Source organism: Palaemon carinicauda, unplaced genomic scaffold (assembly GCF_036898095.1).
Source record: "Palaemon carinicauda isolate YSFRI2023 unplaced genomic scaffold, ASM3689809v2 scaffold1048, whole genome shotgun sequence".
NCBI lineage: Eukaryota > Metazoa > Arthropoda > Malacostraca > Decapoda > Palaemonidae > Palaemon > Palaemon carinicauda.
In genome coordinates, this window is record NW_027168536.1 from 46,060 (window position 1) to 50,379 (window position 4,320).

Below are 4,320 nucleotides of genomic sequence, written 5' to 3' on the forward strand. Positions count from 1 at the left end.
CCCAGTTGGGGTCTGATCCCCCTAGTGTTACCCTCAATATATTTAATATCTTCCTATTTGCTCTTTCCACTAGCCCATTCGACTCTGGGTGATATATCATGGTATTTATTTTCTTTATGTTGAGGAATTCACACAATGAGGTAAGAAAGTGATTATTAAATTCACCACCCGAGTCTGAGATTATCATGTGTGGAATTCCATGTTTACAAATGTAACACTCGTAAAACTTCCTAGCGCATTCAATCGCAGTTTTAGTTTTAAGTGCTATTAGTTCTGTATATCGAGTTAAAGCATCTATAATTACTAAGAGGTGCTTATTTCCTCTGTCTGACTCGTAAAATCCTGTTAACAAATCTAAATGTATTCTTTCAAAGGGTTGATTGGGCACAGGATAAGCTCCTAGGCTGACAGGTGTTTTCGTATGCCCTTTGTTTTCCTGACATGTGCGACAATTAGCTATGTGTCTTTTTATATCTGTAAGCATTGTATGCCAATAAAACAATGATTTGGCTTTCTGTGACATTAATGAGAACCGCGGGTGTCCATGTAATGGATTTGAATGCAACCAATTCAGGACAGTGGAAATAAGTGAGATTGGTACTACTACCTGGTCGTTAGTTACATGTGGTGTATTGCGGGTTTTCCTTGTCACAGTCCTACACAGAATATTATCTTTGATTATATAATTCTGCTGCTTATACTTTATATATTCCTTTTCTTTATGATTGCCTTTCAAAGCATTTATAATTGTTTCTATTTTCTGATCTTTTCTTTGCTCAGTCTGTAACAATTCAGCACTCCAGCCTAAATCTTCTTGTTCAGATATTGTTTTTACAATAGGCATGGATGTTGATATATCTATTAATTCAGCTAAAGGCTCCGTACAAGATGACACGGGGTTGCGTGATAATGCATCCGCAATGATATTTGCTTTCCCAGGTAAATACCCGATTCTTGCGCCAAAATCTTGAATGACCAAATGCCACCGAGTTCGTTTAGGGCTGTGATTGAAGCCTTTAAAGAACTCTGTTAGTGGTTTATGGTCAGTAAGAACCTTAACGGGATAACCGTAAATTATGAACTTAAAATGCACTAGCGAATTAACAATAGCTAACCCTTCCTTGTCTATTACTGCATACTTACTTTCAGAAGTTCTCAATTTTCGAGAATAGAAAGCTATCGGGAAAAATTGTTTATCATATTGCTGAAGCAATACCCCTCCTACTCCTAAGTCTGAGGCGTCTGTTGCAATGAAGAATTCCTTACCGAAGTCAGGAAATTTTAAGATAGGAGAACTACACAGTTCATCTTTCAAAGTATTAAACGCCTGTTGATGTTGCTCAGACCATATGAAATCTACGCCCTTCTTCGTAAGATCAGTTAAAGGAGCGGCTATTATTGAATAGTTGCGTATAAAACGCCTATAATATCCACTACAACCCAGAAATTGCTGTATTCCCTTGACATTAGTAGGTATGGGAAAATTACGTATAGCCGACACCTTATCATGGACTACTTTAAGACCTTGGCTTGACACCATGAAACCCAAATATATTATTTCTGTTTTGAATAATTCACACTTACTAATCTTTACCCTTAAGTTATGTTGTCTTAATCTCTGTAGTACTAGTTCTAACTTACGTAGATGTTCTTCTAAGGTGTTGGAAAAGATTACAAGATCATCCATGTAGGCATGCAATATATCCCCTAACAAGTCTCCAAACACTATGTTAATCATTCTTGTAAATGTTATAGGAGCACAACGTAAACCAAAAGGCATCCGTAAAAATTCATAATGTCCCCTGGCTGTGCTGAAGGCTGTGTATGGGATACTATCTTCTTCTAATGATATCTGGTGAAAGCCTTTAAGTAAGTCCAAACTGGTAAAATAATTATTCTGACCTAACAAAGACAAAATATCGTCAGTACATGGCACTGGGAATCGATCAGGGATCGTTTCCTCGTTTAGACGACGAAAGTCGACGCAGATACGCCATGTTCGATCTTTTTTCGGTACAACTATTAAAGGAAAATTATAAGGGCTGTTTGATTTTCTAATGACTCCTTCCTCTAACATTTTACCTACTTCATCATTTATTTCATTTTGGAATTTCATAGGGAGTCTGTACGAGGGTACATATATAATTTTTTGCTTGTCCTTTAACCTTATTTGATGCTCGATCACATCTGTTTTTCCTAAGGATCCATCCGTAGTGGAAAAGACATCTTGATATTTAGTTAAAAGTTCAAAAAATTTCTGCTGAATTACTTCGTCTTGAATGTCCTTACTGATTTTATTTTTAATAGATCGCAAAAGGGATTCATCCGCAACTGATTGAGAGTGATTGATTTCAGCAACGGTAAGAATACGATGTTTATAAACTTCTACATCCAAGATATGTTGATTTTTGTGAATTACTAAAGTGTTATTTAAATGATTACAGACTTCGATATTACATTGCTGATGTGAGCCTACTGTATAAATAGCTTGTGTGACAGACAATCCGTTAGTTTTCAAAGTATCGGAAAGGATTAATATTTCATATCCCGGTAGTGTTTTCTTTATTTGCACTATTAAATTCGAAGGTATGTTTGGTTCGATAGTTTGCGTGCAAGATGATATTACGGGTGAACGAGAATTCTGCTGGGTCGCATATATTATTTCTTTATTAGTGAGACAAGTTATTGGTTCTTCAACGTACGTTACGGTTACATTTGTCGTCTCCTTTTTATCCAAAACTGATTTTAAGGTATTAGAAGACTTATAGAATTTCCCTTTGATATACACGCCGTGCTTGGCAGGAGCTAAGATAATGTTTTGATTTCCCATAGATGGGTATCCTATAATTACAGCTGGATACATATTAATGTTTTTTACAACAACAAATGTATCGGCAAACGTGCGATTACCGACTCTGAACTGAATATGAGTTATGCATATGACGTTTAATTCATTATTTCCTATACCTGAAAGTCTAATTCCTGATTTTTCAATCGGAAAGTTCGAAAACAACAAATGATGTGTCTTCAAATCCATAATATTACGTGGACTACCAGAGTCAAAAAATAACGTAAAGGATTTGTGTTCTAAATTTACAGCATATAAGGTTGGCCGTAACTCATTTTGGCTTATTATTGTATGAATTCGTTGCAAATCTACGGGAGCATGCACTGTTTTACTTAATTCGGCCGTGTGTTTCATAGGAAAATCTATTGTCTCACAATTATCTGATAAAACATTAAATTGATTATTCAATACTATTGATGTTGACATGAATGACCTTGACCCAACATCACTCTCTTCCCCTCTAAAGTTAACTATGTGGTATTTGCTTTGCTCTGCACATTCTGAAAATTAGTCTGACCTTGCCAGGTCTGGTTTGACGGCCCAGGCTCAGCGATATTTGAAGAAGTGTTTGTTTGTTTTGGACTCTGAACTGCATTGACATTTGGTTGTTTCTTCTTATTGTTAAAATGAGGATTTTTCTTTTTATTTCCATATGGAACTGACTGTGGAATTGACTGTGTATTTCTAGGATATTGTTGTGTCTTACGCGAGTAACATTGACTATAAGAATGTGTTGCAGTGTTGTGAATTGAGCAAAATTTCGTTCTGCAGTCTGCGCTTATGTGACCTTGACGTTTGCAGTTATAACACGTCAATCCCGCTACTGGACTGTTAACTAAGTTCACTGTTTGTGGTTTTGTTTCATTCTTTGCAAAAACTTGAGTTAACACGGGATCGAGATTTGGACACTTGGACATGTGTTTCTTTATCTGTTTATAGACATCCAATTCCGTACTTGCAGGCGTTAACTTCTTATCAAAACACCGCACTAAAGCTTCAGGCAACATAAGTGTCATGCAAGTCAAATACATTAATCGTAAAAAATCTTTCACGGAGATGTTATCGTTAGTAACCCAAGTGGAATTACCTAAAATGTCCTGATATTCGTTAAGCCTATCAGCTATGAGAGCTGCTCTCTCAATAACATTAAGCCGATTCATAGTGGCTTGATTAAGTGTATTTCGTAACGTTAACACTACATCCAAGGCTTACTCACCCCCATAGATCGCGCGTAACCTAACTTTGAAATCATCCCAAGTAACTGCTTCTTGAAATGAAACACCTCTTAAATACGCACTTGCATCCCCCTTAGAAAAATCTATAAAACTTTTAGCTTCTTGTAATTGTACAAAAGGGTCTACGATTTGTTTGGCATTTAAATGGGCATCAGCGGATGAAATCCATGACTCCACATTTTGTGGCAAGAACCCGTTGACCCGACCTTGAAAAGGAAGGATTGCTGACCTGGCATT